This window comes from Saimiri boliviensis, chromosome 19 (assembly GCF_048565385.1).
Source record: "Saimiri boliviensis isolate mSaiBol1 chromosome 19, mSaiBol1.pri, whole genome shotgun sequence".
Lineage (NCBI taxonomy): Eukaryota > Metazoa > Chordata > Mammalia > Primates > Cebidae > Saimiri > Saimiri boliviensis.
Genome location: NC_133467.1, coordinates 28,471,173 through 28,497,263, shown reverse-complemented (window position 1 = coordinate 28,497,263; position 26,091 = coordinate 28,471,173). Strand labels below are relative to the sequence as shown.

General features: G+C 36.3%; 2 long non-coding RNA genes across 6 annotated transcripts in view; one reads left to right on the top strand and one right to left on the bottom strand.

Moving 5' to 3' along the window:
* LOC141582265 (uncharacterized) overlaps positions 1–26,091 on the bottom strand; it is a 329,329-nt gene that overhangs the window by 99,388 nt on the left and 203,850 nt on the right. For 3 of the 4 annotated variants that reach the window (XR_012515088.1, XR_012515087.1, XR_012515089.1), the window contains exon 4: positions 5,294–5,349. This is a non-coding gene — a long non-coding RNA (uncharacterized LOC141582265). Of the gene's footprint in view, positions 1–5,293; positions 5,350–9,392; positions 9,687–26,091 lie in introns of those variants that run through there. The other variant, XR_012515090.1, reaches the window with a different exon arrangement.
* Positions 1–26,091, top strand: part of LOC141582264 (uncharacterized) — a 432,453-nt gene that overhangs the window by 374,012 nt on the left and 32,350 nt on the right. The window lies entirely within an intron of this gene.

Sequence of the window (26,091 nt, the reverse complement as noted above, 5' to 3'; positions counted from 1 at the left end):
ATAGCTATTTGCTCTTAGACAGATGATTCTTATTAATACACAGATGCTCTACATCTACTCTTACCTCAAGAATCTACCAAGCAGGCAGCTGTTAGCCACCTACCACTAATTGCAAACTAAAACGTACTCTCCACAAAGGAGCCATGGAGGCAGGGTAAACTTAATGTTTCTCAAAAGTCGATGTCTTAGAAGTGAATGGGAGGAGATGAGGAAAAGAAGTAACTGTGAATATATCATGGCCAAAAATTCAACAAATTTTATGAGAACTATAAATCTATGCATCCAAAACCTCAACACACCATAAACAGTATTAAATTTTAAAAATTCACATGAAACAACCAGGTGATTAAAAAACCCAGGCTGAAAAGAAAAATAAAATACTAATTTACACATTAAAATAATATTTATGATTATCTTTATCTATCATATTATTAGTCAAATAAAAAGATACATATGCACAAAGTTGTACACAGTAGCAAGGATAGGTATGCTGAAATTATGCAAGCCAGAAGACAATGAGTTCAATTAAAAAAAAAAAAAAAAAAAAACCTGTAAGGTTAAAACATCTAGAATTCTTTGCTGAGCAAGAATTTCTCCCAATAAAGAAAGCAAGGGCCGGACACGGTGGGTGGCTCACGCCTGTAATCCCAGCACTTTGGGAGGCCGAGGCGGGTGGATCACGAGGTCAAGAGATGGAGACCATCCTGGTCAACATGGTGAAAACCCGTCTCTACTAAAAATGCAAAAAAGTAGCTGGGCATGGTGGCGTGTGCCTGTAATCCCAGCTACTCAGGAGGCTGAGGCAGGAGAATTGCCTGAACCCAGGAGGCAGAGGTTGCGGTGAGCCGAGATTGTGCCATTGCACTCCAGCCTGGGTAACAAGAGCGAAACTCCGTCTCAAAATAAATAAATAAATAAATAAATAAATAAATAAAGCAAAATAAAGATGTTATAAAAAATAAAAGATGAAGGAATCCATCATCAACAAATATGTACCTTAAGAAATGTTAAATTCTTCGGGCAGAAGGAAAATAATCAAAGCTGGAATTCGTAACTATACACAAAAATAAATAGCACTAGGTGTGGTAAACATGTGAGTAAATATGGAAAATATGTTTAACTTATCTTAATCACTTTAAAAGGTAACTACATTTTTAAAGCAAAAATTAAAATAAATTTAGAGTTTCCTAACTAGTGTCAATCTATTCAATTAAGGTATGAGAAGAGGGTAAATTAAAATATAATGGTTTTAGACTACATGTAAAATGGTGTTATGTAATTTGAAGGTAAACTACAATAAGTTCAAGATGTATATTGTAAATCTGAGGACAGCCAACCTCAAAAATAAATAAAAAATATAACTAGTTAGCCAAAACTGGAGAAAAAACTTCATAAAATATATTCGATCCTTGCAAAAATGACAGGAACAAAGAGGAACAAAAAAAATTGGAAAAATTAAAACAAATAACAAAATGGAGGGTCTAAAGCAATTTTATTGACAACTACATCAAATGTAAGTGATCTAAACACTTCAATTATAAAGAAAAGATCAGATTGGGTTTAAAAATTAACATCTAGATAAATGTCTATTTGAAACAAAATGTAAATATATAAAGACACAAACAGATTAATAGTAAAAGGATGAAAAATTAGTGTAAATACTGACAAAAAGAAAGCTAGAGTTGATATATTACTATCAGACAAGTAGACTTCATGACTGGGAATGTTGCAAGAGATAAAGAGGGACATTTCATGTTAATAAATGGGTAATATTCTCCTGGTTTAGTAGAACAGGAAGAATATGAATATATATGCATATATATAACATAGAAGACTTGAACAACACTGTCAATTAACCCGACCTGATTGACATTTGTAGAATGCTACACTTAAAAATAGGAGAATGTATATTCTTTTCAAATGGGTATAGAAGGTTTATCAAGATAGGACATAGTTCTGGGTGACGACAGGTTTTCAGAATTTTAAAATATTTAAACCATACAAAGTATGTTCGCTGACAAGAAAATTAAAAATTGAAAAGATATCTAGAAAATTCACGAATTTTGAAAATTAAACACCCAATTTTAAATAATACATAGGCAAGGAAGTAAACACAAAGAAGATTAGAATGTAGTTTAAAAAATATTTAGCAACTTACTGGGGTTAATTGGTACCCCACATATGTAAAATGTACTACTGGATAAATTTGTTATATATAGACACTTGTGAAACCATTGTCATAATTAATATGTTGAATATTTCCACTATTCCCCAATGTTTCTACATGCCCCTTTGCAATATTGTTGTAATTTCTTATGAAGTTTAACGTACAAAACTTACCTTATACCCCAAAAATGCTCCTGTTTTCATAAATGAAATAAAAGGCATATCTATACAAAGACTTCTATTTCAGCTATTCACAGAAGCTACATTTATAATTACCAAAATTTCTATTTAGTTTAGAAGCTACTAGTTAATTATAGAAATATTTGCCATCTGGAATCACTGGGAATTTTTAAAACCAAAAATTCCTGGCTCCTTTATGTTTATTTCTTTTTAAGCTTATTTTAAATTTTCTTGCATTGCACAATAAACAAGCAGGATAAGTACAAATATATTTAAACCAGACACATCACATTCAAAATGTTGAAAGAGAAAAATAAAGATAAAACCCTGAAAGCAGAAAGAGAAAAATAACCCAAATAAGATTAACAGCTGGTTTATCATTAGAAAAATGGAGGCCAGAAACAATAAGATGACATAATCAAAGTGCTGAAAGAAGGAAAAAAGTTAAAAAAAAATTACTTTTATATCCAGAAAAAAAAATTTTACAAAAAGGTGACCTCACTAAAGAAAATATACAGATGGCAAATAAACATAGAAAAAGATACTCAACATCCTATATTATAAGGGAATCTCACATTAAAACAACGAGGTACTACTACACACTTATTAGAGTGACCAAAATCCAAAATACAACTAAAAATCCTGGCAAGGATGTGGAGCACCAGAAATTCTCATTTATTACTGGTGGAAATGCAAAATGGTACAGCCACTTTAGAAGAGTGGGGGTTTCTGACAAAACTAAACATACTCTTACCAATCAGCCCTTGCCCTGTTTGGTATTTACCCAAATGTGTTGAAAACTTACACCCACACAAAACCTGCATATAAAAGTGTTTATAGCAGCTTTCCTTATATATGTCAAAAGTTAGAAAATAACTAAGATGTCTTCCAGTAGGGTGACTGACATACAAACTATGGTATATCCATACAGTGAAATATTTCACAACAAAAATAAACTATTAAGCCATAAATAGACATGTAGGAGGCTTAAATGCACATTGCTAAGTGAAACAAACTAATCTGAACAAACTGTATACTGTATGATTCCAATAATATAATATTCTGAAAAAGGCAAAAGTATGGAGGCAGTAAAAATATCAGTGGTAGCCAGAGGTTTGAGAGGGGAAAGAGAACACTTGGCAGAGAGATTTCTGGGACAGTAAAACGATTATGCTGTATGATAACGTAATGGTGAATACATGTTACATATTTGTCAAAACCCACAGAATATACAACACAGAGTAAATGCTAATGTAAACCATGGACTCGAGTTAATAATAATGTACCAAAATTGGTTTATCAAGTATAATAATGAACCACACTAATATGAGAGGCTAAAAACAGGAGAAATTGGTGGAGGTGAGTAGTATATGAAGACTTAATACTTTTCACTCAATTTTATTTATTTTTTTGTAAACAAACTGCCTAAAAATTAAATCTATTTAAATCGTTTTTTTAAATGAAGGTGAATAAAAACATTCCCTGATAAACAAAAACTAAAATAATTCATTGCTAATAGATCCACTTAAAAGACATACTAAAGAAAACACTGAACTGAAAACAGGTAACACCAGGCAGGAACGGGAATCCACACAAAAGCTCAGAGTTCCAGGAAAGGTAATTATGTAGGTGATTATAAAAGACAATATGTCTTCTTATAGTTACAGACATAAAACAATATGTATATAACTGTTGGATTTAAAACATACAGAATTGAATAGGTTTGGCAATAACAGCACAAGGAAGGCGAATGGGAGCAAAGCTAAATTGGAGAAAGGAAATGACACCAAATGGTAAACATTCAAGAAGAAACAAAGAGAGCCAGAGATGTAAAATGAGAAGGTTATATACCCAGCTCTATAACATGCTCATTTTTCTTCAGTCAGCTTATTTAAAACTTATAAAATTATGTAAATAAATCATTGTAACAATCTGGTGTTGGGTTTGTAACACATATAGATGTAATATGTAGAACAATAACACCATGAAAAATGAGGAAAAGGGAATAGAGTAATAAAGAAGTAATATTTTTGTATTCATTGGAATTAGATTCCTTAGCAGATTCTTATACATTAAAATATATATAATAAACCCTAGAATGCCCCCCTAAGAAAATAACTAAAAGATGTAATTTAAAATTATTAAAGAAATTTAACCAAAGAATGAAGAACATACAATTAAAAAACCACAAAATTTATAGAAAACAGAAACAGTCTACTAGTAGACCAAGCATAACTGTATCAGTAATGTAATGCACTATACCAATAAAGAAAAAAGCAAAAAACAGATGATCAACTCAATAAATGCAGAATTATTTTTGTTTTCTTTTTTTGCTAAATACAAAATCCTCTCATGATACAAAAAAAAAAAAAAAAAAAAAAAACAGGAATAAATGGAAGCTTCTTTAACCTAATAAAAGGCAGCTATAAAAAACGAACAGCTAATATGCTCTTATGATCATTTGTAGATGATACGATACTGTATATGCAGGAAATCTTAAAGAAGCCATTAGTTAACCAACTAGTTCAGGAAAGTTGCAAATATAATGTCAACGTACAAAACTAATGTTTTACGTCTTTACCCTAGTAGTGAATTATCTGATAATAAAATTTGTAAAACAATTTCATTTATAATCACTCAAAATAATGAATTACTTAGAAATACATTTAACAGAAGTAGTTAATAAACAATGTTTGCTAAATTTAAGAAAGAATGTGCAAAACTTATCCTCAAACTATAAAACACACCTAAAAGAATTAATAATTTTTAGAAAATTTAGGAAATTATAATGTTGTAAATTAAATTCTCAAATCCTAAAATTAAAGAAAATCTAAATAACTGGAAAAACATCTCATAGACATGGATCATAAGTCTTAATTTGTTAAGACGGTGATATTCTCAAATTAATCTACATATTTAACTTAATTCCTATTAAAATCCCACCTACCTTTTTTTTCCCCCAGATAATGAATAAGAATATAAATCTTGAATAGCCAAGACAACCTAGATAAAGAAGATAAAGAAGGACAAAGTTGGAGAAGTCACACTTTTCAATTTGAAGATATATTCCCTAGCTACAGTAATCAAAACAGTGTGATATTAGCATATAAAGACACATAAGTCAACATAACAGAATTTTAAATTCAAAACTAAACATTTGCCTTATGGTCAATTTATTTTTAACAAGAACTCCAAAATAAAAAAAAAGAAAGAAAGAAAAAGAAAATTCAATGATGGAAAAAGTGGCCTTTTCAACAAATGGTGCTAGAATCACTGGATAGCCAAAATAAAAAGAAGGAACTTGGACACTTTCTTTACATCTTGTGCAAAAATTAAGTCAAAATAGATCACAGACCAAAATATAAGAGCTAAAATATTAGACTTAGAAGAAAAATTGAGTATAAATTTTTGTTAAGTTTAAGCAAAGATTTCTTAGATATGGCATAAAAACACAAATGACAAAAGAAAGAATTTGGACTTGATATAAATTAAGAACTTTGTCTTATGAAAAATACCATCAAAGAAGTAAAAAAAAAAAAAACACCTATAGTTGGGAGAAAACATTTACAAACCATATATCTGATAAGAGACTCATATGCAGAATATATATAAAAAATTCTTACAACTCAGTAATAAACAGACATGTCTCTGAAGAATGCATACAAAAAGCATAAGATACCCAGCCTCATTAGTTATTAGGGGAATGCAAATTGAGGTCCAATGAGATATCACTTTTCACCTGCTAGAAATTATATAGTCAAAAAGAAAAGAAAAGAAAAGAAAACATAATGAAACAAAAAAGAAAATCCACCAGACAATAATGGTGTTTGTGTTGATGAGGAGGTGAAAAAAGTACTATCCTCATATATTGATACAGTACTATCAATGTAAAATGATGCAATTACTTTGAAAAACATTTCAACAGTTCCTCAAATAATTAAATATAATTATATGTCCCAGAAAATCTACTCCTAGATATGTACTCAAGAGAAATGAAAACATTCATTCACACAAAAGCTTGTACACAAGTTTTTATAGCGGAATTATTTAAATAATCCCAAGTGGAAACAACCCAAATGTCCATCAACTAATAAATGAATAAATAAAATGTGATATATTCATATAATAAAAACTTATGCCATCACAAGGAATGAATTACTGATACATGCTACAATGTGAATGAATTTTTAATACTTATTCTAAGTGAAGGAAACTATTTTCAAAAGACCACATATTGTAGTATTCCATTTATGTGAAATGCTCAGAGTCAGCAAATCCACTGAGACACAATGTAGATATGTGTTGTCTGGGGCCTCGGGGAGAGGGCAGGTGGAGAAGGACTGCTCATCTGTTTGAGGTGTCTTTTTCAAGTGGTGAAAATACAATTAGATTATGGCAATCGTTGCACAACTCTGCGAATATACTAAAAGCCTTCAATTTTAAACATTACATAGGTGAATCACATAGTGTGTAAATGATATCTTAATAAAACTGTTAAAAAAGAGTTTTTTGCTCCAGAGACAAGAACGGGAGTGAAACTGTTTGCACTGAGTTCATTCCTTAGGAATTCATTTCCTGTGTTCTCTAGTAAAAATAAAGTAATTAAAAATAAATAATCTAGTGTTATGTGATTGGTACTAGAATATGCATTTGAGCTCACATATGTGTGACTAGGAGACAATTAGGGGGGTTGCCCTGATATATATCCTTTGATGATTCTCTGTCTTTAAAAATGAGTGGGGAGCCTTTGGTTTAGAGTGACATCCTCTTGAATGGTGCTAAGAAAGCAATTCCCAGTGTTGTTTCCTTAGCATATTACAGAAAGTAGAGATGTTTTCCCTTTTAACTATAGTAAATCCTCTGAGAGAATATTTTGTAACTAGCTTAACAGACCTACATATGATATCCTACGTAGACATATTTAATGATTCAAAGATGTTGTAAGGAAAATAAGGTGCTAGATCTAGAGTTTTACCAAGTTTTCCCATCTAGTAATTTGTTCTGTGCCTTCAGTAACTCTTTTAACCTTTTGATCCCTGGCACCATCATCTATCTAGTATTTTTCAATCTTACAGAGCTTTTGAGTATTAACCCAAGTTGGATAATAGCTATGAAAATAATTTACAATGTAGAAGGCCTTTATACATGTCAGGCAATATTATTGTTATTTATTATAATATGAAATTAATAAAATTAAAATGATGATGAGAATAACAAGACGGAGGTTAACGCAATATATACTTGTTTATGGCTTTTGACCTTTAAAGCTGACCTTGTGTATTCATAAAGTTGAATGACCCTGTATATTCATAGTCTATAGGGGGATATATATTCCTGTTTTCAAATTGCCAATGCAGAGAATTGGTTTTTTTTTAGAGAAGATTTTATAAGAAAAAATGGCATTATATGTTTTGCTACCAACTTAGTGATTTGTTTTAAAATATTATAATATTAGAATTCAAGAGAATGAGGGAATGCGTTCTCTTTCTGGGTCCACTGGGGGCGTAGTTTTAAGGGCAAGAACTTCCCAGCTCCATGCCCCACTCCCATCTCTCTCTATCCCAGATATTTAAGGGTTTATGTTTGAATTTCACGGGCGGGGGAAGAAACTAAGAGTCAATCACTCCAGCGCAAGTTCTAAGGAACTCCTTTCATTGGCCTGGGGTCTTAGAGAAGGTGGGGTTCCTCCCAGGTTAAAAGCCCCCTTCTTCCACAGCCCTTCGGACTCCATGTTTGGGTCCCCTTCCCCGAACACTCCCTTCCTGGAAGCCGTCTCTCTCTCTCCTGGATTTTCCCTCTGGAGTCCCCTTCCACACTTTCTCGTGGAAGCCTGTCTTTCCCTCCTAAACTCCATCTCTTTCCATTCCCTTCCGCTCAGTGTGGAAGCGGCTTTCCTCTCCTAGATCCCATCTTTCTGGATTCTCTCACTCAGCGTGAGAGTTAGCTGTTTCTTTTTCTCTCTTTCTCCTGTTTCTCTCTCTTAAATAAAATCACTTTCTACAAACACTCTGAGTCCGGCATTTACTGCACACTGCACTGTGGTCCCCTCTCTCGTTCTTGAGAGGGCAGGAGGCCAAGAACCTGGAGAAACGTCCTCTCAGGGGAGCTGAGGGCACCCTGAACCCCAGTATTACAGGAAGAAGAAAAATGATAACTCTAACTCACGCTGTTCACTCAGCATAGAGACTTACTTCTGAGGTGTGTGAAGAGTACAAAGCAAGTTTAGAGTTTTTTTGTGTGTGTGTTTTTTTTACATTTTTGAAAAGATGACTTTATTTGTAGCATGTATCAGGGAGAACTGAACAGGGAAAGATTGGAAAGAAACTTCCCCAGTCTTCCAACTGAGAAATATTGTGGCCTAAAATCAGAGTGGCGGTGGCAACAGGCGTGGGTGGAGGCCAAAGTAGAGTCATGCTTGGAGTCTTGGTCTTAGCTCACAATGTGTCTGAGCTTTGTTTCAGAGTCTGGTCTATTCATCATCTTTTCAGAATACATACAGTGAACTCGGGGTCTCTGTTACATGAAATTTTCTTACTGTTTCAGAATGAACTAAGTTCACCACTCTAAGCTAGAAGAAGCAAACCAAGCTGTCTAGACCATATCAGTTTAGAGTTTTCAATGAAGAGTAGGTTTTGTTTATACACTTTAATTCTTATGTTAATTTTCTGTGTTTCCTTAAGTGATGAAGATTTTCTCACATCACTTAGGGTGTACTTAATCCATGCTTCTACTGGCAAACTCCTGTACATTCCTCAAGAGGCTGCTTAAGGCAGAGTTGGTGGCATTCTTGAGATAGCTTCCTGATAAAAGTGAAGATAACTGTCTCCTTCCTTAGGCCACCATAGCATATACTCCTTTGTTAATGTACATACTGCACAATATGTTAATTGTTTATTTTCCTATATTTCTTTCTTAATAGACTATAAGTCCATACTTATAGAAGCAGATATCAGAACTCTCCAGCTTAAGTCATATAATTGTTATGTTTTAGTGTGAATTGACCATTTTTCAGCAATGCAGTAATATGGAAAATGACTGAGAAAATTAATAGAATATATAAACCAAGTTTTTGTACATGGTAAGCTGGAAAGAAGAATGTTTCATATTCTATGTATTCACATGGAATACATAGCTATCCAGATTCAGGGCCTCTGGAGGGGCAGAGAAAGCTTAGATATTTGTTCAGTAGCACATGTCCCAAGCAGATCTTGTTATGAAACTATAAACCAAGAACTCTTGCCTTATGGGAGGGACCATCCATAAAGAATTCTACCTCCAGGTTGCAGTGAGCCAAAGTTGCCCCATTGCACTCCAGTCTGGGCAACACGGTGAGACTCCATCTGAAAAAAAAAAAAAAAAAAGAATTCTACCATTCTACCTCCATTCCAAGTGCCTGTTGGTCCAGGCACAGCTAGGCTGAAGGAGTTTGGCCACACCAAGGTGATGGAGCTCATCCTGGTCATCTGGCTGTTACCCTTTGCTATCCTAGATTGTATTCCTTTCTTCACACCGGCATTAACTGTGCTCTCCTCTCATGCTCTTACACCAGTATGGCCACAGTTAAGTTTTAGGTGTGATCTTTCCACTGCCCTTCTTTATTTTGATCTCATCTGCTTCTCTCTTCTATACCTAGTTATGTTGTTAAAGGAGATTTTTCTACTTAGGTCTGTTGGCCAGCATCCAGACTTCCTTTGTCATCTCTCTACCTTTAGTCTCTCTTCCTCGTTCATCTAAAGCAGACACTGGTACGCCATCACACTTTTCATTTTGAGCATTTCCCCTCTATCTTCTTCTTTTCTTTTTTAGTATGGCTTAACACGGGCAGCCCTTTATCCTTCACTTTCAACATTTACTTTCTATACCCACCAGAAGGGGAGACTACATATTTCGTGATGCCAAGTACAAAATAAAAATGCAAGATACCTTATTCAAAATTATTAACAGTGTCAAGAAAATAGTAACAGAGTATTAACACAAAGGTGCAGCTCTTCTAAGTACAGGGCCTTGTGCAACCACACAGATCTGGGATTCCTGCCTTGCTCGCTAGATTGGAAGCTCCGTGGAGAGAGGGGCTGTACCTTTCTTGCACATTGATATATCCCGGCAGCAAGCTTAGTGTCTTAATTAGCACAAAGGTTATGTGAAAGGATAAAATAAAATCTAGAACATTGTGGTCCACCACAGCATTTTCCCACACATTATCTCATTTCCAATCTTAGTTTTTTTGATTAAGGAAGGAATGGCAATCACTAATTTTCTCGTATTATACGTAAGCAAACTACGGTCTACAGTTGCTGGGTAATGTTGTTTGGGTCATTCTACAATTAAGAGAGAACACAGAGAATTGCTGTCACTTCTAATTTTATTCTCTAAACCACCTTAACTCTCACCGGGGGGATACGAGGTGAGTGAAGGCAGGGAAATGCAATCTTTTCATAATCCCTGCTGTCCCAGAGTTCTGGAAATACAGTGGGGTTGGATAAGTAATTTCTGCTCTTATCTTGAAGTTTCTTGGCAATAATACTATTCGTAATAGTAATAATGCTTTAAATATTTTACAACTCCGCATTTCATAAAGATCAGTGCACATCCAGCTATCATCATGAGTGAAACTAAGAAAGGCACTGAAGAAATTTTATTGATGTGGAAGATGATACTCACCTAGATTGGTAACAGTCCCTTACCTAATTTCAAACAAATAATTGAAAACATCAAAAATGTCAGAGCTGCCATTGGTCCTCAGGACGCTCTTATTTATTTTGAACTACAGGACATGACAAAGCTACCATTTAAGTAGCTCCTGCAGCATCTAGCTGAGAGATGAAAGTATCTTGGGATACTCAGCGAGAGTCCCTCCGTTGGCAGAGGTGCTGAAGGGGTCAGAGTGGCTGAAGAGACTTTGCTTTGTCTTTCTGGTAGTGGATAGAACTGGGCTGAATTTTTAACTTTCACCATCTCCTCTTGGTTAACTATGTCACCGTTTACATCCACAGTTATGCATTAGAGCAGAGTTTAAGGGACTATTTCTAGCATTTTTTTTGAATAAAAAGGATTCCATGGCCAAATGGACAGGAAACAGGGAGTTGCTAAGGTGTATCATTAGGTTCCTGAGGCACCCTGTACTTATTCGGGGTACAGTACTTATCATGGTAAGTCACAATGCCTAGGGTTTGCCGGTGTCAATTTTAAGCTCCTAAAATCTGACCTTAACCTTCGTGTCTACACACCTAGTAAGAGGGTGCTAAGTAAATACTTGATGAATGAGTAATTATCTTCATTGAAACAAGAAGTGATATCTCGATTCTAGCATTCGAGTCAGGATTCTGTAGCCATCACTTCATGCTCTAAACATTCAGGTGCATGGCAACGCTATTCTGACACCTCTACTCACCAGGCTCCCATTCTAAACCCTCAAAGTGCCAGTGGGCCTTTGGGTCCTGCTGCCGACATGCTGCATGCTTGAATATTAAAAGTCCTCTGCTCTCTCTCCAATTTAACCCTGGCTTCTCAGAGCTGGCCCTCTGGGACTCTCCAAGCCTTTCAAATGACATCCAGGCAAACCAGGCTGAATTATGAAATCATAGCATTACTAATATCAAATCCCAGGCCTCATATTTTAATATTGCATATGAAGTTCTGTCTAAAGACCAAGATTAATTTAATATGTAAAACAATAGATACCTCAAATTAATACAAAACATTGTAATACAAATGACTTTTATTCAGATCTGAATACTGCACACAAAGGCTATAAGTAAATTAGTTTTATTGATCTATATTCATAGAATTATTTAAATGTACCCTCTGGTACTGAGAGCCAGGGGTTTTTCTGATGCTTGCCATTAATGCATTTTTCATTAGTGGCTAGTGCTGGGAAGCCCAAATTTCATTTGGCTGCAAAAGATTAATTTCCTCTTGACAACCATGGCCAGATTTTTTTAAAATGGGGGAGTTGAAATGGTGACCTACAGGACAGTTCTCAGAACTATGAATTAGAGGACCAGAAAAACACAGATTTATACATATATAAAATCTATATAGATGTGTGTGTGTGTATATATATGTGTGTGTGTGTGTGTGTGTGTATTTATATATATTATATATATATATATATATATATATATATAGAGAGAGAGAGAGAGAGAGAGAGAGAGTATGTATATGTGTCTTCTTGACTGTGTGTCTATTGTGGAGAAAACAGTCACTTTGAAGAGAAATAACTCAGAGTCCATGTTTCTTGACCTTGTCTCAGAATATGTGTATGTGCCACAATCATTTGTAATGGACAATTGGCCTATTTTTAGTCTTAGAAGTATGAATAAGAAGACATTCAGGCAATTAGCTTCCAAATATTTTTGACCTCTCATATCTATCATTTGTGTGTTGGTTTGTTTCTCTAAAACTATTTTCTCATCAACCTCACAAAGGGAACACATGTAATAATAGTAATAATATAATTAAAGCCAATTAAAGCCATTCAAATTGATTTTGTTTGGAGACATATTGGAAAATTTGGAACTCCCACTGAGATAATTCATACACACTGGGGAGCTGGGGAGTCACAAAACTGAGCCCCTGAATTTGAGTGCTGCTTGGGTGTTGTGACAACTGAAATGGTTCACTGCTTCTGCTCCTTCACTAGGGTGGTGCAGTCATTGTATCAGCTCTGTGGGGAGCCTCCTAGTTTTCTTAGTCTAACTACTTCATCATTGAAGCCTACAACCACAACCTATTTAGATTATGACAGTCGAATAATACTGATATGGACCATGAAGAAGAAAGTGGGAACTATTTCTGCAAGTGAGCAGAGCAAACAGTCATTTTTATGAGGTGACCTGTGAACTGTTAAACGCGCCCTTGCTTAGTATCTATCTCTCTCCCAGATTTTCCCCAGTACCATAACATCCCCCAGTTTAAGGGGAATTCCTTAGATATGAAAGTTTTATGTGTTTTAGAGGGGCCTCTTTAGGATACAAATTCTTCTGAGAGTGTTAACCCTATATAACACTATGAACTATTAGTACCAAGGCTTCAGGGCTTCAATGAGTCCCACAGATTGCTTTTTAAAATTACAGCTTTCACAAACTGTAGTAGGCAGAAAAATAGCCCCCCTAAAGATGTCCACATTCTCATCCTCAAATGTTACATGGTAACACAACCAAGGGAAATGAAGGCTACAGATGTAAGTAAGATTGTTCATCAGCAGACCTTGAGATGGGGAGGTTATCCTAGATCACCCAGTGGACTCAATGGAATCACAAGAACCCTTATAACTAGATGAGGGAGGCTGAAGAGAAAGAGAAGTAGAGAGATACTCACGAGAGAGGACTCATTCCGACGTTGTTAGAGGAAGGGGCCATAAACCAAGTAATGTGGTCGGTCACCTTATAGAAGCTGGAAAGGGCAAGGAAACAGATTCTTCTCTAGGGCCCCTAGAAGGGAATATAACCCTATCACAATCTTGGTTTTGGCCCAGTAGAACCCATTTTGGGTTCCTGACATACAGAACTGTAAGATATGCTTTAAGGCAGGAAATTTGTGGTAATTTATTTCAGCAGTAGTGGAAACCGCTATACAGAGGATTGGAGACTCGTGTGTTCTGGTATGTGTATAAGCAAGTAAAGATTAAATGAGAAGAACTGGGGTAAGCACTTCAGAAAAAAAAAAAACTACTATTGAGGAATACATTGTAGAGTGGCATTGTAAGGAATAAGAATAAGGGAGTTATTGGGCAGATAGGTAAGTCATGGGGGTATTAGATAGATGCACCAAGGGGTAAGAAAGGGATACACAGAAAGGAGGCTGAAGGACACTGTTTTGTTGCTATATGATAAATACCACAGACTGCGTGGCTTATAAAAGCATATTTATTTTACATTATTTTGTTGAGACAGGTCTCGCTTCATCACCCAGGCTGGAGTGTGCAGTGATACAATCACAGCTCTCTGCAGCCTTGACTTCCTGGGCTCAGGTGATCCTCCCACCTCAGCCTCCTCCTGAACATTTATTATCTCACAGTTTCTGTAGGTCAGGAGACTGGGGACAGCTTAGCTAAATCCTCTGTTCATAGTCTCACAAAGCTTCAATCAAAGTGTTGGCAAGGCTGTTCTCCTCTGCAGGCTCAACTGGGGAAGAGTTCACTTTCATGTTCATTTAGGTTGTTGGGATGATTTCTTTTCTTGTGACTGTATGACTAAAGGCCTCCCCTTTTTTATTTTGCTGGCTGTTAGCTGGAGACTACCCTCAGGTGCTAGAGGCCACTGTGGAGTTCCTCGGTATGTGGGCCTCCCCCACACAATGACTTAATTCATCAGGCCCACAGAGAGGTTCTCCAGCTCTGTTCTGCTACTACTGAGTCTTCTATGACATAATGTAATTATCCAGCTGACATCCCAATACTTTTGCCATGTACTATTTGTGAGGAGCAAGCCGTAGATATCTCCTACACTCAAGAGGAAGAGATGACACAAAGTTGTAAACACCAGGAAGTGAGAATCCCTGGGAGTCATCCTAAGCTCTGTTTGCTACTGGCATAATAATCAAACTTAATCTATGTTACAATTTCACCTGCATCATGCATTTTACAGGAAACTTGTTACTCCTTCCAATGATTTGTCTGATCATAAGATGATGGAATTGATTTTTCCTTGCTCCCAACTGACAGCTATGGATATCTACACAGGACCTCTAAGTCTTTAGGAAAAGGCAGCTCCTTTGATGGTATTTGTTGGAGGTGATAAACCTCATACAATAGTGAACTGGGTGAAGTCTGATTCCATATTGCTCCCTGGTCCTCTACTTCTCTCACTTGCTTCTTTTACTGTTTTCATTCCCTAGGGATGCCATAAACTTTCTACATCTTTCTCATAGCTAGTAGCTTTTTAGATAAATGATCTACTTTCCAGATAAGTAGTTTACAGTAAACAAGTATCATAATCTCAGATGCCTAAGGCAGCTTCTTGGGGTGGGGTGGGAGAGTGGTCTAAGTCACTGTGATGCAATGAAAAGTACAGAACCCACCTCACAGAGGCAGTCAATATAAGGCGGCAGCCATTGTTGCCATATTTCTGGAGGTTTCTAAAAATGCAAATGTTCTTGTTAATGTGAAATGGTGTAAGTATACCATATTAGAAACAGATTCCATTAAAACAATTTAAGTGGGCAAAATAAAACAATTCTGTAAACAAGGTAAACCAAGAAGGTGTCTGTAATTTCTCTTCTGAATGGGTCCTCTGATTGTTGGTGAAAATCCTACAACCTGGCAAGCAAGCCTGAAGACAGCTCTCAGTGAAAAAATAGGGTGCTCCATTTGTTGAAGGAGCGATGGAATAAAGAGTCCTTAACTTTTCTTATAGCAAGAACTTCTTAAACTTTGCCAAAGACACTAGGATCGTCTCTTAGTTTTTCCACATGGCTTCTGTTACTGATGTATTTTATATAATTTTAGATTAGGCAGGACTCCAATTTACCTGTAGATACCATAGTAATTATATGGAAGGTGTTGGGGAGAGAAGAAAAACGTGGCCACACTGCAAGCAAATGAGATGATGATGATTACCATGATGATGATGATGATGACGACGACCATGGTGTGTGTGTGTGTGTGTATGTGTGTTTGTGTTTTGTTAGAGACATGCCCCAGAATACTAAGCAGTCTATAAACGAACTATGAGTCAACAGACTGAAGAGATCCCCTTTAAAAGATCTTCTTTAGGTCAGGAAGGAGTCAAATTTTATGCCATGGTTAGAGTGGATGATTTAGGATAGCAAGAGTTGTTCTTGGATAGGCAGTAAAGGGGCAGGGGATTGTGTTAAGTAAGATAAGGCAAGACAATAAATGCAAGAATGATCAGTATGTTATCAGTATATGCATTTTACATAGCATTTGTAAACATTTTTGCAACCCTGTATCTTAAAAGGTGAATCTATACTGAGGCTTCCTTGCTGTGAAGATAATAGACCAGGAAAAGCACCATTTAAAATCATGTATATCTTTGTATAACTATATAAATGGTTTTACATCTAAAATAAACTGAGTAATGGTTGCTTCTGAGCCAAGGGACAGAACTCTGCTAACCAGTGTTGTAGAAAATTTTCTGTGTGGAACTCTGACAAAAAAACAAGTAACCATTGTCTTGGTCACTGCTCAAGCTCTCTTGCGCTCTCTTGTGCTCTCTCTCTCTCGCTCTCTCTCTCTCTCTCTCTCCCTGAGCTAACCTGATTATAGATCTGGAGTAAAGGCAGATACTATGACACAATCTGATCTGAATTTGGCCTCCAGGGGGAATAGCTAAGATGATTTAATAGATCTTCCTTCATTTCAAACTTCCACAGGTTCAGCATTCTCAGGCAATCATTGATTGCTTTAAAGAAATAATGTCTGGGCAGATCCTAATTATTATTACAATTAGTCTACTGCTTTCTGGCAGTCTAACAACTATACTCTATCAGTAAGGATTAAACATCACTGGCAGATGAATGTAGAATCCCAGAGTTCTATGAGTTTGGCACAATTGTCTGGATGTAACTTTCCATTTCCTTTCCATATAATGAACCCCATTATAAGCACTTTACTGTGCTGCAGAGTTATTTTTACTGTGGCTCAAGTCACTTGCTCTGAAGTCACAGTAAATAGTGAAATCTTCTCTATTCTTCACAACATATATTAAAAATTGTATCCTAGGAAGCCTTCTCTGAGAACGTATAGATGGATTGACTCTTTGCTGTAAACAGCAAGATATTAACTTTAGTATTAACTCTTTAATTATAACATGGATCTCCTTATCTTAATAGTGGTATTTGTACAGTTTTTTTTTTTTTTTTTTTTTTTTTTTTTTTTTTTTGACTAGTAGTAATTTGACAGCAGGAATTGGGTGATCTCCAAATTCCCAGTGCCTAGCAGTTGAATTTTGTAGTAGTTCATTACATGGTTTCAAGAAATTGAAAAAAATCAGTGAATGGCTCACATGTTTTTACAGACAAGAAAATGTGGAGAATCATGGGTAGATCATGATTTTTGCAACCTAGTTAAATTGTTTTACGCTAGAGGAAATTAAAAAGAGTGCTGTACTATATCCTAAACAATGTGCTTTGGGCCCTTTCAGTCCTTCATTCAACATGTATTACCTGAGCCCCTGCTGTGAGATAAGCACCTACCTAGAGGCATTTGGGAAGTCTAAGGTGAAACAGATGACGAGTTACATTCATAAAGCTTGAAAGAGAGCAGCACATTTTTTAATGTAATGCTTTATTTTCTCCTTAAAATTGGCATCTTTAAGAGAAGTCTATATGCGTAATATGTCATTGTCACGCTCCTCCACCCCCGGACTCCAGGTTCCCCTGTGATACCTCTTCAAAAAATCTGTGGCCAAAGAAGACATAGTTTGAAGAGAGCAGTCTAAGCAGTTGTAGTGCATTCAATAATTAGCTTTCTGAAATAATGTTCTATTTTTTTTATAACTAGCTATTTTCAAAAGAGTGACGTATCTATTCTGAGTACTTTATATGGTCTATCTCATTTAAGACTTGACAACCATCCTGGGAGGTAGATAATAAATGACATAGCTAGCATTAGACATGCCACAAAAAGTAGGTGGAGATGGGCTGAAATGGGAAGAAAAAAAGAAAGGAAAAAATTGCTAATTTTACACCTGTGAACAATCTACTGCCACTATTAAAAAGATTGAGATATGCAAAAGAAGGTCTGGGAAGCTTCATATAAACTGAAGATAGCTCTAACTTTTGCTTTGTGGGGGTTTTCAGGTTTGTTTTTCTTTCTGACACATGATCCAGTGGTTGTTTCTATATTACTGGAAGAAATGTTTGATAACAGAAGCCATCTGTGTGCATCTTTGCATTTGTAGGGTTTTTTTTTTTCTCTGCACAGTAACATACAAGAACTGAACAAATAATGCCTTGAGTGAATGTACTTAGTCTCCAATTATTCATAGCTAAAATGGTTCGGAGTATTTTTGTTTAAAGAGTCAAAGTAAACAATTACCTTAAGTCATAAGACTAACTGACTAGTGAGAAAACACCAGGGTATAAGTCATTTGCAAATGAATTTGTTTTGCATTGTTAGTGTTTATATGTTTCGAGGACTGCTGGATTTAGAAGTCATCGGCTGTGACGTAAGTATGATGCAAAACTTTGACTATAAATTGGGCTCTACATTATTCCCCTACCTTCCATATTTCCCAATTTTTCTCCTCCAGCATAGTGGAAGAAAAAGGCTATCTTTTGTTCCTTTCTGAGTTGCCTCTGCCTGGATACAGGGAGCAGCTGGAGGCAGCCAGCCCTCAGGCAGGTAATGAATAAGTACATGTGTCTTGGTCCTGTCTGCAATCTCCTGTACAGATGGGCTTATCCTGGAGAGGCCAACCCTGAATGGTAAGAAGGCTGGAAGAGACACCTGTGGCATGCAACGGGATGCTCTGAGGATGATTTGCCTAACTCTCTTCTGGCTCTCAACAGAGAACAGACAGCAAATCTTTAATGAGCACTTCCTATGTGCAAGGTGCATGTGGAAAAAGAGAGATGAGAAACAAAGGGGCACGTTCACACAGGAATCTTGAATTTTGCAGGTTTTCGAGGGTTTAAGGAGACATAAAAGAGAGTGCACTTTGTGTGAAAATCTCTAGCAGTATTTGCCCACAGCCCTGCTCTACTTTTCCAGGCTGTGCCTGTACATTGTTTATAAACCGTAGGTTATAATATCACAAAATGAGGTTATAATACTTACTTTACAAAATTGTGAATTAAATGAAAATGACATTATTTTTGGGTCAATGCCTTGCAAGTGATAAGTACCCATCAAATAATAGCTGTTATGATAGAAGCTGCTTGTTTTCTATAGAACAGGGTTCCCCAAACCCAGGGCCATGGCCCAGTACCAGTCTGTGGCCTGTTAGGAATTAAGCCACACAGCAGGAGGTGAGCGGCAGATGAGTGAATAAAGCCTTATCTGTATTTACAGCCAATCCCCATTGCTTACATTACCACCTGAGCTCCACCTCCCCTCAGATCAACGGTGGCATTAGATTCTCATAGGAGCGGGAACTTTATTGTAAACTGTGCATGTGAGGTCTCTAGGTTGCATGCTACTTGTGAGAATCTAATGCCTGATGATCTGTCACTGTCTCCCATCACCCCCAGAAGGGATGGTCTAGTTGCAGAAAAACAAGCTCAGGGCTCCCCGATTCTACATTATGGTGATTTATATACTATACTATAATATAAATTATAATGTATATAATTTTATTATGTATTACAATGTAATAGTAATAGAAATAAAGTTCTCAATAAATATAATGTGCTTGAATCATCTCAAAACCATCACCCTCTCTGGCCCCCACACCTCCTGCCAGTCAGTGGAAAAACTGTCTTCCACAAAACCTGTGCCTGATGTCAAAAAGGTTGGGGACTGCTGCTATAGAACATCTGTTCTCCCTTTCATTCTGAGTAGCAGCATTTCTGTTTATTGGCAACAATGTACCCAGCTTGGGTGAATGAATGAATCATCAGTCAAGCCTATTTTTTCCAAAGCTCCAACCATAGGTTGTGAAGTGTATAAAGTCTTTAAAGGGAACTGACTCAGCTGATTCCAATAGTAGGTATGGTCTTTTCCCCTTCCTCCTTTCTGTTGCTCAAATCTCTGTTAGTAGGGGTGTTATAGCAGTCATCTTGAACCATGTGATGACTTTGAGGATGAAAGTGCTCAGTGCATTAAAAACAGTAAAACCAGGAAGGATTCTTGTTCCTGGCTACTTTGAAGTTGTCATCTCAGCTCTTTATCATTTACCTTTGGAATTATTTTATGTTAGATAAAAATCAGCCTCTATTTCATTGAAGTCACTGTTATATGGGTGTTCTAGTTGATGCACACCAACTCTCATTAATGTTTTACATGGCATTATTTGTTACTTAACAAGATAGGCACAACTTGAGTGAGCAGGTCATGTTACTATCATCACCAGATGAGTATGTAACACGTGCAAAAACACAGTGAGAAGTACAGAGAAAGAACTCAATGGGAGCAGAAGTATGATTAATCACTGTGAATCTACGAATCTCACAAGAAAAGTCAGTGTATTTCTGTATCTTATACATCATCTACATATTACATATTGAAGAAAAAAACTCTTTAAAGTACTTATTTAAATCCATCCATTTATTAATGTCTGGAGTGTGACTGATACTCTTTTATGGAGACAACTGAACCGCTGACTTTATCTATGGTTCCCCCAGTCTCAGTAAATGCCTCATCCATTCCTCTCCCTCTTCCACCTAACTAACACCTCTCATCCTTCAAATCTCAACTTGAAACATGCTTTCTCAAGGATGCTTTTCCTCAAGTCATTGTCAAATATCAAATGCCATTATTAGGCTGGGCGCAGTGGCTCAAGCCTGTAATCTCAGCACTTTGGGAGGCCGAGGCGGGTAGATCACAAGGTCAAGAGATCGAGACCATCCGGGTCAACATGGTGAAACACCGTCTCTACTAAAAATACAAAAAATTAGGCGGGCATCATGGCACGTGCCTGTAATCCCAGCTACTCAGGAGGCTGAGGCAGAAGAATTGCCTGAACCCGGGAGGCGGAGGTTGCGGTGAGCCGAGATCACGTCATTGAACTCCAGCCTGGGTAACAAGAGCGAAACTCCATCTCAAAAAAAAAAAAAATGCCATTATTGCATTTCAACTCTGTCCTCTCCCCTAGATTATAGGTTCTATGATGGGAGGGCCTATGCTCGTCATTTTCACAATCACATTCCCAGAATATAGCCCTGCACCTGGTACTCAAATCATTCTTATTAGATAATGAATGAAAGAATGAGGAAGGTTCTCTTGGCTTAACAATAGTCAAATATTACTGGTCAGCTGACGTGGGTAGTCAAGATTCCAGCCTAAACTATAGCGTGACCAAGAAACTAGTGAGTGGTTCTATGATTGTGTTTGATGGATTTCTGTGTCAACGTTAGCCACTTTTGAGTTTTCTGCTCAAAGAAATAAAAGATCTCTTAATCAGTTTTCTTAGATGAAACGAGGGGAGATTTCTGTGAACCAAGTGGATAGAGAATTTCCTGCCTTTCCGTAAAGCAGACAGGTATTTCAAACCATTGACAAGGAGACAGAAGTAATTTGTGCCTCCTGGCTGACAGCCCATTTTCCCAACAGCCCTCAGCCGAAGGGCAGTCGGCAAAGGAGCCAGTTGAATAGGATTGGCTATGCCTATGAGACGTGATCATCTGGTGAGCAAAAAAAAAAAAAAAAAAAAAAAAAAAGGGCGTTCAAACTGGCACCCATTGAAATGGGGCCCAGCACACAGAGTCAATTTACTATGGCCCTGCGCCCAGCCCATTTAAATGGTTTGCTTCTCTTATATCTGGCATTGTGTAGAGAGGCTGCGAAGAGCAAAATGAGGCCACAAGCAACAAATGATTTCAGCCTAATGATCTCATTTCCTGTTAATGATCTCATTTCCTCATCTACTGCTCATTAAGCATTTTTAATGGTTTTTTTCTAAATTTTTAAACTCTCATTCCTAAACTGATGCAAATGAATTACATCTTTTTATTAGGAGAGATTAAGATGAAGATAGGTCAGACTAGAAGTAGGAATAAAATTATCTCCTATAATCCCTACAGGAATTCCTTCGCCCAGGAAAACTCAACGTGCCTTCTAACAAAGAAATTTTCTGTTTTCTCGATTTATAATCAGGAACAAGTTCTCTTTACACCTCATAAGCCAAATGGAGATATCATCACTGATCTCTCAGTGTTCCCTCAGAATGATTGTAACGTCACTACTTAATCCCTTTGCTAAGTGTCGCTGACCTAAACTATGAAACATTCAGTCTTATATGTTTATTTCACCACTCTGATTTTTAGACTTTTTATTATCAAAATTTTCTAGCATACAGGAAATCTGAGTGGAATTAATAACCATCTGAGTTACAATAACCATCACTATTTTGTTTGTTTCATCAGTGCTTCTTACCCAATCCCCATCTTTTTTACTTATCTGTTTTTTTCTGGAGTAGTTTAAATCAAATACTTGACCTCATTTCACTTTCAAATGCTTTAGTTTACATTACAAAGATAATACTGTCTTATATGATTGAAATGTCATTGCTATACCTAACACATTTAACAAATAATTCCTTAATACCTCTTAATACTCAGTCTATACTTAATCGCCCTGTTTATCTAAAAAAAATGATATTTTATAGTTGGTTTGTTCAATCAGAATTTAAACAAGGCCTACCTATTGTATTTGATTATTATATGTAAATCTCTCTTAAATTTCCTTTAATCCAGAACTATCTCATCTCCCGCCCTTTTTTATTTATTTGTTTTTCCTCCTATGGACCCACTGATTGACTTATTGAAGAAACTAGGTCCCATCGTTCCGCATTTTGCATTTGTCTGCTTCTGGCATCATTTCACAAGTTTCTCTATTCCTTATATTTCTTATGAACTGAAAGTTAGATCTAAAACTTTGATTGGATTAAATTTATTTTTTTTGAATACTTTATTGTTGGTATTTTGTTCTCTGTAATATCTCACATTTGGAGGCCACGAATGTTTGGTTATCTAACTTTTAGTGAGGATAAAATTGATCAGAAGTCCAGCACTCTGATGTTTTGACCCAGCAAGTTCTTTTCATAGCGTGAAATGTTGCCCAGCTCGCCACTTCCCACCCTGCTGACTCACTGCTGGTAATGACTCAACAATGGATTCCTAAAAGTAATTTGAAAAACACTACCTCACAGAAATGGTTTACAGGGTGGCATATCATCAGTTTCTAAATGCATCTCTGGGGGCTTTATAGGACAAATTATTCTGATCACTATAGAATTGAGCCTAACTTTATGAGACATTAGATCAATTGATGGGAATTGATAAATCCACATGGAGCATATTCTCTACATTTTCTGAGATAAAACACTGGACATATAAGTCTCCATATCTATAAATAAAGGATGAGAGTTTGACAAGATGATATCTTAAGTCATTAAAGTCTAGGGTTTTATGCTGGCCTCAACCACACCCTGCATGCAGTGACCCTTGACAAGTTATGTCTGTGAGTACTGAGTACCACTCAGCATACCAAGAGTCAAGGCTATGTTTAAAGCAGCGTAGGTTCAATGTTAGAAATGCTGCTGCTCCTTAATAATGGAAGGGTGTATTCCAGATTCTGATGCATGTTGTACTTAAGAGTTATTTTTCTCACGAAATCAATTTTAACTATGGAAGAATTAGGAAGAGGGGAAAAAGTAAGCCAAAAAATCCACAATCATTTAGTCTGATGAAGGCAGCAGACTAAAAATGGAAAACATCTTTCTGCCCACCTGGACCCATACGAATGCCTCTACACTTACAGACCTACGTTCCAAGCAGATGCCTGGCCAAAGAAAAACTGCACCTCTCAGTCCTTCTCCCTTCCAACTCACTTCAAAGATTCTGGATGATGTCTGGTAGAAAAACCTGGGGTGTAAAGATTGGAAAGAAGACTTGAGGAGACACAAGCGCTCTCTTCAGACCCCTGAAAGTTTCTCATGTGGGAGACAAATGAGGATCATTCTGAGTGGTTCCAAAGACTAAGACGGAGAGCATAATAAAGGTCAAAAAATGAGAGGGACAGGAAGGTAGAATTCAATTCAAAATAGGAAAGTACCATTCACGAGTTTACAAGGTAGCCTTAAGACATAGTCTTATAAGTTTTATAAGACATACGATATCTCTCACAGTAGCAAGAATCTCTACATACAAAACTGTTCAAGTTGAAGCAAAATGTATGCTTATCCAAAACTTTGTAGAGAATTCTGATTTGGGGCATGAAGTTTGAGTCTACGGTCAGCATAAGTTGCTAATTCTAACTCAAAAATTCAATATTTTCTTATTCAATATTTTTTTATCTTTGGTCCTATATTCTCCACAAATATTTCACTCAGAACTTCTATAAATAACAATTTCTTCTTTATTTGATTTCCCAACACATCGATTGTTTGTTCCATGCATTGCAATGCTTCAGATTAGCACTTTCTTATATACGTATTTAGATTTTTCTCCACTGCCTTATATATATTTTTGCCATCTCTTCTCCTCTCTGCAAGATTGCATGCTTCTTTATATTGTAGGAACTGTGTAATATGTTCTTTTTTTATGTTCCCCATGGTGCTGTGTTCATGACTGAACACATGCTTTGTGTTCAATAAATACATGTTGAAATGGATTGAATTGATGTTCAGGGACCTCCATCCAAGAATGCAAAGCTACACTGTGAAGGCTTCACTCTGGAGGGGGAAAAAAAGAGAATTCAACAGCATTCTCCATCATGGCTTCCCTTAATTCCTCCGTGGTTGCTCAAGGCCCTTCTGCCGGCCCCCACCCTCCTTCCCCTTCTCTCTACCCTTCCTAGTTCCCTTCTTCCTGCAATCTATTTCAGCCTAAGCAAAGTAGCTGTCTTTGGCTTCAATTTTAATTCTGTGTCTGTTTAGTTCATCCATTTTTTATGGGGCAAAGAAAATCTTTTGTATCACAAAACTTAATTCAGGTAGCTAAATCAAAAGAATCTTTCCTATCATTTCTTATTGGGATAAAAGGAGGAAAGTGGAACAACATATTCCATAGACACACACACACACAGAGCACATTCACATATAAACACACACAACTATATACATATACAGACGCATATATATAACACAAATATATGCATGTGCAAATGCACAAATGTACATGCACAGACACCCATGCACACACATGTACAAAGGGTCCTGATATTATAATTCTATTCTTGCCCCCAAAAGTGTGCTATGGTGTGATCTTGTGGAAGTTTCGTTGCCTCTCTGTGCCTCAGTTAATGCGTTTATAAATGGAGATGATAATATTTGCCCTACTGACCTCACAAGAATTCTGTGGCAATGAAATGAAGAAATGAATGTAAAAATACTAAGTAAATTATCAACTACATGGATACCAAGCATTCTTGCTGTTTTTTATTACGGCACTGAAAGCAAGCCAGCCTTGCCTTGTTTCTGAAAGATATGCCATGTACAGATTAAAAGTAGTAATCTTCTGCAGGTGATTGAGATGTATTTCTCTCTCAGTGCCTTGTGAAAAGAGAGGAATCCCAGAGCAAAACTAAAACCAAATGATCTTCTCATATATTTTAAATTTACAGAAAGCAGTAGCCACTGCATTGCTAAACGTGTGTAATCCAGCACATGGAAGCTGTGGAAGATCAATTAGTTTTGCTTGTTTGTTTCTTAAGAGCAGAATTCTCATTCTATATTTAAGTGTACATACATGCTTTCATTCTGTTTGTATTCCTAATGCTTTCAAATTACAGTGCGAAGCCCCAAAGCTAATGAAGTAATATTTCTTAAAATTACTCTTTTCTTCAATAACAATATAGAGAGTTGTTTTCTGAAAGATGAAGAATGGTGGTTGAAATATTTAATGTTCCTGTATAATTTACTAATGCTTTCAGAAATAGAAATGTATTGTCAGTGGCAGATGCGTCATACAAGTGAAAAAAATTAAATTGCTTAAATGTGTTACTTCTTGTTAAGAGAGAAGTAAGTGAGATAATGCTTAATTTAGGTTTTCACTCTTTGGATTTATTACAATATGTATGATAAATATCCTACTAATTTGACAATATGCATTTTTTTTTACCAAATATAAAATTATTAAGATTTCTATTTATCAATCTCATGTCCCCAAACTCTTCTGATAACC